The sequence below is a fragment of the Telopea speciosissima genome, chromosome 9 (genome assembly GCF_018873765.1).
Source record: "Telopea speciosissima isolate NSW1024214 ecotype Mountain lineage chromosome 9, Tspe_v1, whole genome shotgun sequence".
Classification (NCBI taxonomy): Eukaryota; Viridiplantae; Streptophyta; class Magnoliopsida; order Proteales; family Proteaceae; genus Telopea; species Telopea speciosissima.
In genome coordinates, this window is record NC_057924.1 from 47,153,736 (window position 1) to 47,164,393 (window position 10,658).

Genomic DNA, 10,658 nt, shown 5'->3' on the forward strand with positions numbered 1-10,658 from the left:
AAATCCTTGAGGTATGAAATAAAAAGAAGCATGATTACTACACTACTATCATCTTGATATTTTTTTCATTCAAGATTGTTAATTGGTTTAGAAAAAGAAAAATAAATACTAACCAATGACGAGTTATTTAATTACTAATTCAATCCAATAGAGTTGTTTGACTAAAAGAAAAAGAAATTCGAAGTAGAAGGATGTTCCAAACAATAACAATAACAACTCAGCCTTATCCCAACTAAATGAAGTCGGCTACATGGATCCTTTCAAAACAAAGTAGGGAAAACTGGTATCCACATAAGGAAATGAAAGAGGAATAAAGAATAGAAATGAAGGAATGAGACGAGAAAAGTGAGAGGTGGAAAATGAAAATTGAAAGTTGGAAGTAATAGGAAAAATTTAACCTATTAGTCATTACTTTGATATTATAAATGATCAAAATGACTTCAATTATTGTTTCCCATAAATAGATTATGACTACCATTGAAATTTTATGTTTGTCAGTTTTACATAGACAAATAAGTATAATGTGAGACTCGGGATATGAATACAAAATGAAGCGACCATACTAGAATAAACCCTATGGGCATAAACAATTCAATAAAAAATCTCAAGTACAATAATCCTAATGGATTTGTTATGATTGGCATGTTTAAGAGCCAGTTTATTTCTGTTGAGGATTTCAGACTGACCATCTAATTGTGGATGGTAGTCACTGCTCATGGCCAAGCCCGTCCCTTATAGATGAAACAATTCTCTCCAAAATTAACTGTGGATGGTAGTCACTGCTCATGGCCAAGCCCGTCCCTTATAGATGAAACAATTCTCTCCAAAATTAACTAACAAACAGAGGGTCTCGATCACTTACAATGGTACGTGGAATTCCATGTAATTTGGTGATGTCCCAAGACAAACAAAGCAACAACCATGACACTAGAGAAGGGGTAAGAAAGAGCACAAAAATGTGTGTACTTTATGAGTCCATCCATCATCACCATAATTACCGATTTGCTATTGAAATTTTGTATTCAGGTGAAAAAGTGCATGGCGATATCCTCCCAAACCTAGTCTGGAATCAGAAGTGGGTGAAGGAGGTTAGCAGGAGAGGTGTTGACGACCTTAACCTGTTGGTAAACCAAACATTGAGCTATGAAATGCTTAAGTTGATGCCGCATTCCTTTTAAAAAAGAAGCTTGCAACCAACCGAGCATATGTGTGAAGAAACCCAGCATAGCCACCTAACGGTATGGACTGATACTCTTCTATGAATTTGGTACAAAGAGGCGAGTCTGAGGGCACCATAAGGCACTGCCTAAAGTAGAGAAGTCCATCCCGAAATGCATAATCAGGCGACAGGCAATTGAGAAGGATCAACTACAAGTGCAAAAATAGCCATGAACTGATGTGAAACCCGTGAAAGAACGTCGGCAATGACATTATCCTTACCTGGACGATACAAATTTCAAACACATACCCCAAGAGCTTGGACAACCACAATTGTTGTTCCGGGATTTGAATCGTCTAGTCAATGAGAAAGTTCAATTTGCCAGTTTGTATGTAAATTTTTTAGCCCGATAAATATTGGCATCATTTGTGAACAGCTTCTTTGATGGCATACATCTCCCAGATATAGGTGGAAGCAGATTGCATCTTTAAGGAGAGCTTTCTGCTAAAGAAGGTAATCGGGTGGCCCCCTAGAGAGAGCACAACCTGATGCCAACACCCGACGCTTCAGTTGCAATGGTGAAAGGGGCTTGAAAGTTGGGTAATGCCAAAACAGGCGTTGAAATCATGGTTTTCTATAAATATTTTAAAGGCAGTTTCTGCCGACACCATCCACTTGAAGGCACCATCGCAAAGTAAATCTGTCAAGGGCACTGCAAGTTGGGCGTAACCTCTGATGAACCACTGATAGTAATACGTGAGGCCCAGAAATCCCCGCGTATCCTTATGTTTTAGAGGAGGTGGCCATTGTAACATAGCACACACCTTAAATCATCCATAGAGACCCCTTCGATAGAGACTATATGACCAAGGTAATCCACCGATTGTTGACCAAAAGAGCATTTCAATCGCTTAGCATGGAGAGGATTACCACGCAGGAGCTGCAAGACTTCTGTGAGGTGTTGTATGGACAAACCAAGACTAGCTATAAACCAAGATGTCGTCGAAGAATACAAGCACGAATCTCAGTAGGCAGTGTCGAAACAAAGTTCATCATAGTCACCTGAAACGTTGTTGGAGTAGGTTCGGTGGTGGGATTCGGTGGAGGGGTGGGAATGGTAAGGTGATCAAGAGGGTGGGGATCAAGCTGATCAGGTTGGGGTAAGGGTAAGACGGGTGTAGCGGGGCTATTTGGGTGGGTAACATGGCATAGGGAAAAAGTGTTTCATGAAAAACAACATCATAGCTAACATAAACTTTCTTTGATATAAGATCTAGCACTTAGTATCCCTTCTCACCATGAGGATAGCCAAGAAAAATGCCCGGTGAAGCCTGTTTGTCAAATTTGTGGTGGACAACGAGGTTACGCCCAAAAACTAGACAGCCAAAAACACAGAGGTGATTGAATGGGGTGGTTTGTGGTGACGTATTTCAAATGGAGATTTATCATGTAGGGTGCAGATGGGTAACCGATTGATTAGATATGTGGCAATTAAAATACACTCACCCAAAAATTCCAAGGGAAGGTTGGATTGAAAATGCAAAGCCTGGGTAACATTGAGCAGATGCCGGTGTTTATGTTCAACCACCCCATTTTTTTGGGGTGTATGAACACAACTGGACTGTTGAATGATACCCAAAGATTGAAAAAACTGATTTGCAGTTGTGTTAAAAAAATTTAGTGCATTATTAGATCTAATACACTTTATGAGACCCTGGAATTGGGTGTGTATCATGGTAAAAAAAAATGGGGTAGTAAATGATTGACCTCTGATTTTATGGTCATTAAAAAGACCCATGTGCTATGGGAAAAATTGTCAACCATGGTGAGATAATAATGGGCACCAGACAAAGACAGGGTGCCGTAGGGACCCCAAATATCAACGTGTAGTAATTCAAAACAACATGTACTAGTAATAATACTAGAAGAAAATGGAAGCCGTGATTGTTTAGCCAATGTACAAACGGTGCGTGTACACTTCTTAGAAATATAAATAGTAGAGTCAATATTACGAAGATGGGGTTGGGAAAAAGAACCAAGGTGTCCCAAACGCCAGTGCCATAAATCAAAGTGCGCCCCTGGAGATGCTGCAGAAACGAATGGTGAAGTACGAACGGCTTCAAGAAAATAGAGGCCACCTTTTCTCTTACCCGTCGCTATAGTCTTCTTCGATTGAAGGTCCTGAGAAACACAAGCATTACAACTGAAGGAAATCAGAATATTAGAGTGGGCAGTCAATTGACTAATGGAAATGAGATTGTATCGAAAAGAGGGGACAAGCAAAACGTTGTCTAAGGAAACATGGGGGGTAAGAGATACGGCCCCTATGTGAGTCACGGGGGCTTGAGAGCCATCTGGCAATGTAATAGAAAATGAGGCTTTGTGGGCCTTGATCATGGTAAATAATGAGGCATCAAAAGTGATATGGTGGGTGGCTCCAGAATCGAATATCCATGTACAGAATGTAAAGAAACCGGTTTACCTGCTATTTTCACAAGTGGATTGTTACCCGATGGACTCAAAGTAAGGAGGTGCTGGAGTTGAGCAGCCATGAGAGTTGGGGCAGAAATCGGGTCGAAACCCGTGGTAGTAGCAACCACAAGGGGCTGCAAAGTGGGTGGCCATGTACTCTTGATGGCCATGTCATGACCAGGTCATTTAGAACCGCTGCGCTCCATCCACCAATCGGGATACCCATCTTCTTAAAACAACGAGACTCTAAATGTCCATCTTTGCCACAGTGGTTACAGTGGTAAAATGGTTTGGAGGATGGAGTGGAACGAGTGGTATCCGTTGGTAGACGAGTAGCAGCCATAGCAGTAGAATCAGGGACAATTGAGCGGGCATCAGTAAGAGAATGCTGGTGTTCCTCTTGAAGAAGTAAAGAGTAAGCTTTGTTAATGGTAGGTAATGGTTCTATGAGCAAAAGCTGACTGTGATCAACAACATATTTATTGTTCAAGCCTTGTAAAAAATCCATGAGATTGTCTTCATCAAGAACGGTCTGCAAAGTAGGCATGGTGCCACAAGAATAGGAGGGAAGCACTTGATGAGAGAGTAATTTGTCGTGATAGTCCTTTATTTTTGTGTAATAGGCAGGTATGGAACCGGTGCCTTGAGTATGTGTAGAGATGGTCCGACGAATCTCAAAAATTCATGCGGCATTCTTTTGGGAAAAACAATCATGATGGTCAGCCCACACGTACTTGGGTGAGTCGATCCAGAGGATACTACGAGCATACGAAAGGGTAGTCGAATGGACAATCCATGAGCACAACATGTTGCAGCATAACCAATGAGGAAGATCAGGTGAGTCGGAACTGGGTTTGGCAAGAGAGCCATCTAGAAACGACAATTTGTTCTTCGCCTCCAAGACCATTAGCATAGACCGATGTCAGGTGGGATAATTATTCCCATCAAGAAGAGGGCTTACCAGGGAGAAGCCTGGTTGATCAGATGAAGGCAAAAAATAAGATGAAGAGATGGGAACCATGGAAGCCGTGGAAGTGGTGGGAAGTGTAGGATCACCCATTGAAACGATGGAAGATCCTCAAGACCTAGGCTGATACCATGTTAAATGGTAAACACTAGTATTGCAAGGATCAATTAGGCTTGATCTGCTGCCTAATCTAATGCTAAGATTGAGGATATACAATCATTCTTTACTTATATGGGTACATGGATGAGGTGGAAGGATAAGGCGGTGAGATGGAATGGTAATATTTCAAGTTGTAACCTTTCCAAAATCGTCTCAAGCGACCCGGGGATATTGTACTCTAGCTTAAATAACCAAATCATCCCTTGTTTTAATTTCCTCAAGAGTTTAGTTGGGAATGTTGATAATGTTATTATTGCTCCAAAATATCAAACTTGTTTCCTCAAATACAATCTAGAGAATGTGGCTCGCAATATTGCAATATTGCGATATTGTGAGAAAATGGAGTCTATGAGTCTAATATTCTGATGCTACTGGCTAAGTATCCTAGAAGTATGATACCTGGAAGTGATCGTTTTAATGAGAATGTGGAGGAAATTAACCCTTCTGCAACCTTATTTCTTATTGCTATTCATGTGTTTGCATCAATGACCAAATCAACATGGAAGTAAAAATTGGAGGCTTATAAGAGATGGGGTTTGCCAGAGGGTGAGATTGTATTGGTGCTCAGAATATATCCTTGGCTTATGACACTTTCTGAGAAGAAGATAATGAGTCAAATGGACTTCTTTGTAAAAAAAAATGGGTTTGAAATTTACAGATATTATGAAAAACCGGGCAATTCTGGGGGTTTAGCTTGGAGAAGAGGATTGTTCCAAGGTGTTCAATTTTAAGAATTCTGATGTTGAAAGGCCTGGTGAAGAAAGATCTTAAAATAGGGTATCTGTTGCAGAAATGTGAGCAGCAGTTCTTGGAGAAGTTTGTAACTAAATATGTGAAGCAATGGTGGGCAAAGCAGTAATGTGCAGGGCAGAAGGGAGGATGGTGCAGGTAGCGATGGCGAGGCTGCAATGGCAGGTGTGAGGTGATGGGGCAATGAGCAGTTGCGTGCTTGGTGCTGGCGGTTAGCAGAATGTAGACTATACATGGGTTGCACCAAGTGACAGGTGCGAATGAGGAAGAAGAAGGAGGAGGTCACCGTTAGCAATGTTAGTCAAATGGGGTTGACTGTATATTTTGGAAACATAGGAGAAGATCGTGTAATTAAGGCAAAACTCAGGGGAGGTCGATAAAATTTACCCTTAAATTTTATTGTTTGGAACATTCTTCTACTTTGAATTTCTCTTTATTTTAGACAAGCAATTCTATTGGACTGAATTAATAAATAACTAAGATTGATTAGTATTTATTCTTCTTTCTATAAACCATTCAAGCATCATTTGGATGCAAAAATTATCAGAATGATATATAGTAGTAACATCTTTCTTTCATACCTCAAAAATGTGATGTTCTGATGGATTCACTTGTGGGTTCTCCAACTGCATGTCTAGACTTTATTGTTGACCCTGTTCAGTGGTTGTATCACTCTCCTCGCTTCTTGTCTGAATATGTTCATCAACCACATATTAGTATATTAAAAAGCACTATAAAAGGCATAATAAAAGATATACATAGAAGTTATTATACCAAAACTCATTATCATAACAACTAAAATAATTTACTATACAAGATAATAGAAGTTTGTAAATCATAAATAACAACAACAACACACTCAGCCTAATCCTAACTTAATGGGGTCGGCTACATAGATCCAAACAAAACAAAGTAGGGGAAGATGAGGAAAAGAGGGACGGAAAAATAGATGAGAATAAAAGGAAAAATGAAAGATGAAGAATTGAAGTAAGAGGAAAGAGACACAACGCAACAAGTCAGGGGAATCTTAGCTAAATGGGGTCTGGTACATGGAAGTTTGCCTTCTACACAATGCATGTCCTTCCTCAAACCTTATCCTATGGTCATCTTAGGCCTGCCCCTAATTCTTTTAGGTCCTTCAATCGAAATCATATCACTCCTCCTTACTAGGGTGTTCCTAGGCCTCCGTTGCACTTGACCATACCAACCATCACACAAAAACAAACTAAGATAAAAACTTGTAACAAAATCATACGTTGAAGCATATCAGAAGCATGTGTATAACAATAACTCAACCTCATCTCAACTAAATGGGGTTGGTTACATGGATCCTTGCCCTCCAATTAGAGCATACGTGTAAATCATAAATAACGCACAAAAAAAGCTTACTAAACTAGAGTCTCTAATATATGATATATTAAGGCTAAGAATTTACTAAATTTATTGTTATAAAAAATAAAAAATAAAAAGATAAATGGACAAGAAAAATACCAAAGAGAAAAACCCTAATTTTTTTTTTTTTATCAATGATGTCTAGAAGCTAGAACAGTTGTCCTTTTCTCATCTCATGGAATTCTTTCCATGACCACCCATCTGATTTGAGCAACAGAAAGGTCTCGTTTGGCCAATCAAACTAATAATTATGTTGGGTCTAAATAGGATCTTCCCTATTAAGACCCTATGTAATTATTTACTTTGAATTGAAGATCAAAGTAATTTTCCTTAGAGAAATTGAAAGAGAAAACATTATCAAAATCCCTCTCATTTTTTTTTTCTCATCTTGGGCGGCTCCAAACTCTATTCCTAGTATTCTTAATACAAACCAAAAACAAAAAAAAACCCAACACACCAAAACAGGGAAAAAAAACTCTCAACAGCCCAACAACTCATCACCTGTAGGTTGGATATGGACATTTTTATAGTTAAAATATGATCAAGTCCAAACCCTATCCAATATGATTGTATAAAAAATTCGTTCTCCATTAACAACTAGGGATAGTTGAGTTATAGATGGTTGAAAGGATGAGAAAGAAGCAAGAACTTGCTATAAACAATGAGAAAGAATTGAAGAGATATACCTTCAATATTGAAGCCTTGTGTCGCAGAATTCATTCCTTTCTGGAGTTCATCATCGATCTAATTCATATGTTGACAATTAATTGTGAGATTCTGTTATAAATAAATCTAAAGATAACCCTCCAAATAAAGTGGGGGTTTGGCATATTTTAACTTTTCTTGTTCCGGTGTATGCACAATATGTGGAGCTGTAGACGCTTTCCAAAACGGGATTTAAGTGATTTAAAGAAAGTACTATCTAAATGACCACCTTTATAGGTATATTTAGAATTTAATATCTTATAATTTTTTCAAGTCAAAGATTAAAAAAAATAATAATAATAAAAAATAATTAGAAAATGATTTAAGATCATGTTATTATCAAAATTGTTACACATTTTCTAAATATACATGTGAAATAATATGATTTATTCCTCGTTATGATCTGCCAAGCCGTTATCAGGAACATCCTTTTTGCGTTCTTGTACGTTTTGTTTATATCATGCAAAGTCCATGCATGTTCATGCCCCAAGCACACATATTTGATTTTCAAGTATTAATTAATTCATCAATCCCATACCTTGGACCCTTCTCATCCAATACCTGAGAGAGTTACTGCTTGTTAATCCTCTAAAAAGAGCCACCCCTGTATAGATTATATAAAGGGAAATTATCAAGGCCACCCCCTTGACGTTTGCCTATATTTTAAGGCATACCCACTAACTATCATAATATCAGTGGCACTCCTTCTTTACCAAACTAATTCCACACATACCCCCTACCGTTAGTTAGGAACTGTTAAGTAGCGATGTCATCCATTTAATATTTTTTAAAAGACATTTCTTTCCTTTTTAGTGGGAATTACCTAATCTACCCCTTCAATTAAAACACCCATAAACCCTTCTTCTTCTTCACACTCACCGACAATGTCCACTGCAACCTACCGTTTTAAACTAGGTTCGGCGATGCTTCTTTCTCGAACAGAGCTGCCGAGAGAAAAGTCAGCTGTGGCGTCTCGGAATTATTCCATTCCTTCCATTGAATTTAAACTGAAAAAAATAGAAACTAGAGAGGGGGATACTATGATCCGGAATCTCTCTGCGTTCTATTTTTAGAACCTCAAAAGCGGAGGAACCAAATTGTATACCTGGATACCTGGAAGGCCCTTATTCCGCACGAGAACCACTGACAACGGAGCTGGAAAACCGTAAGTTTTCAAGGCCCTGATGTTTATTTTAATGTTTCAATGAAATTTGAAGTTGGGTTTTTTTTTATTCTTTCATGTCGATGTTCGACATTCAATGAGTTCTTCATTGGAAACCCGGATCAGATATTGGTTTTATCTTTGAATTCCTTGTTCTGGTGATGTTGACTTCTCTATTTGTCTGTCCTGCCTACTTTTAAATGGATTTTGGATTGTTTCTGTGTCTGGGTTTTGTTTCTAGCATTGCTTCCAGGTGCAGCTCCCCTGTTTGCTTGAACCTGTGTCTCTTTACTTGGGTTTCTGCAGATTGTTGATATAATGGGCCCGCTTAGAGAAGATGGTCAATATGATAAGTCAATAGCCTCTAATAGAAGAGACCAACTACTTACCTATCCCTGCATATCTAATAACTACTGGTACAGTGATTAATTTCAGTTGTTCTAGTATTATATTGATTATTAGAATAATACAACAGGAATATTAGGTAGACTTACTTATGCATATAATATATTGATAGTATATACTGGAAATCCTTAAATACAACTACAAGCTATTCAGTCCACTAGCATACACGCATGGACACAAACAAACTCATGCAACAGCAGTATGAAGACACTGCTTGCCGCCGTTTCTGATGGGTACTCTGGCAGGGAGGGAACAGTCGTCACTCAAGGGAGAAGTCCGGTCAATCTTGGAGCAGGGTTCTTCTTGTCGCTGAAGGGAACAACAGGTTTCTTACCACGGAGCAGAAGGGAACAACAGCAGTTGGACCACACTGGTTGCCAAGGTGGTTACTTGGAGCAGGGTCCTTCTTGCCATCTCCGATGGGTTTTCCGGTGTATAGAGAGAGGAGTGAGGGGAGTTCGTTTGCAGACGGAGAGGGACGGGTGGAGAGAAAAGAGAGAAATACAGGAAAGAGGGTTAGGGTTGAATGAAATAGGGGAAATTTGGATGTTCAAATACAGCCGTTGGATTTTGATAAACTCCGTGTCAAAAATCTAAGAGATGGTAGCCATTAAAAGAAATTAATGATTGTAAAAGGGTAATTGGTCAAAGAAATTTTCTATGTTAACACCGTTAAAAAATGGGTAATGGTTGATATTATGATAGTTAATGGGTGTGTCTTAAAATATAAGCAAACGTCAGGGGGTGGCCCTAATAATCTCTCTTATATATATATATAGAATTAGTGAAAGTTGTCCCCAATTTTATCCTTCTTCAATTAAAGCCACCACTAGCAATTCTATAAGGCTGTTTATCCTCACTCACCCTCGGTTGTTGGTAGTTTTGCCGGTGAGGAACAAAAGCAGGCCGGATGGGATATTTAAATTTAGATATATACGTTCTATGAATATGGAAAAATGAACAATTATGACATATTGGAGGAAACTAATAAACTAGTAAGTATTATCATACAGTTAGGTTTTAGCGACATTTTTGTAATTATGACATTTTCGAAACTCATTAGGAGTCTCACCACTCAGTTACCCTCTATTAGTCCAATAGCCAAACCAAAAGATTTCAATCCGACAACTAACATGATCAGCAATTCAATTACCTCTTCTCAATCACATTCGTTAGAAAAGTAAAAAAAGGGAGTGAATATTAAGATCATATTCTTATTTTTTCTGTGGAAAAATATATAAGTGCTAAATTAGGGATACAAGCTTTGACAAAACCTGACGTGGTTGATGTTTTTTTTATGAAAAGAAAATTTATTAAAAGACTAGGAATAGCAGTGGTTAACAATATTGTTTAGAACATCCCCATGATTTAAACTAGTTCTATCTAAGTTAGCTAAAATATGAGCTACCATGGTCTATTGTCCATGCACCTTAATACAAACTGAAATAAAATTGTATTAGCTGAGTCAGTCCAGATTTCAATTTTCT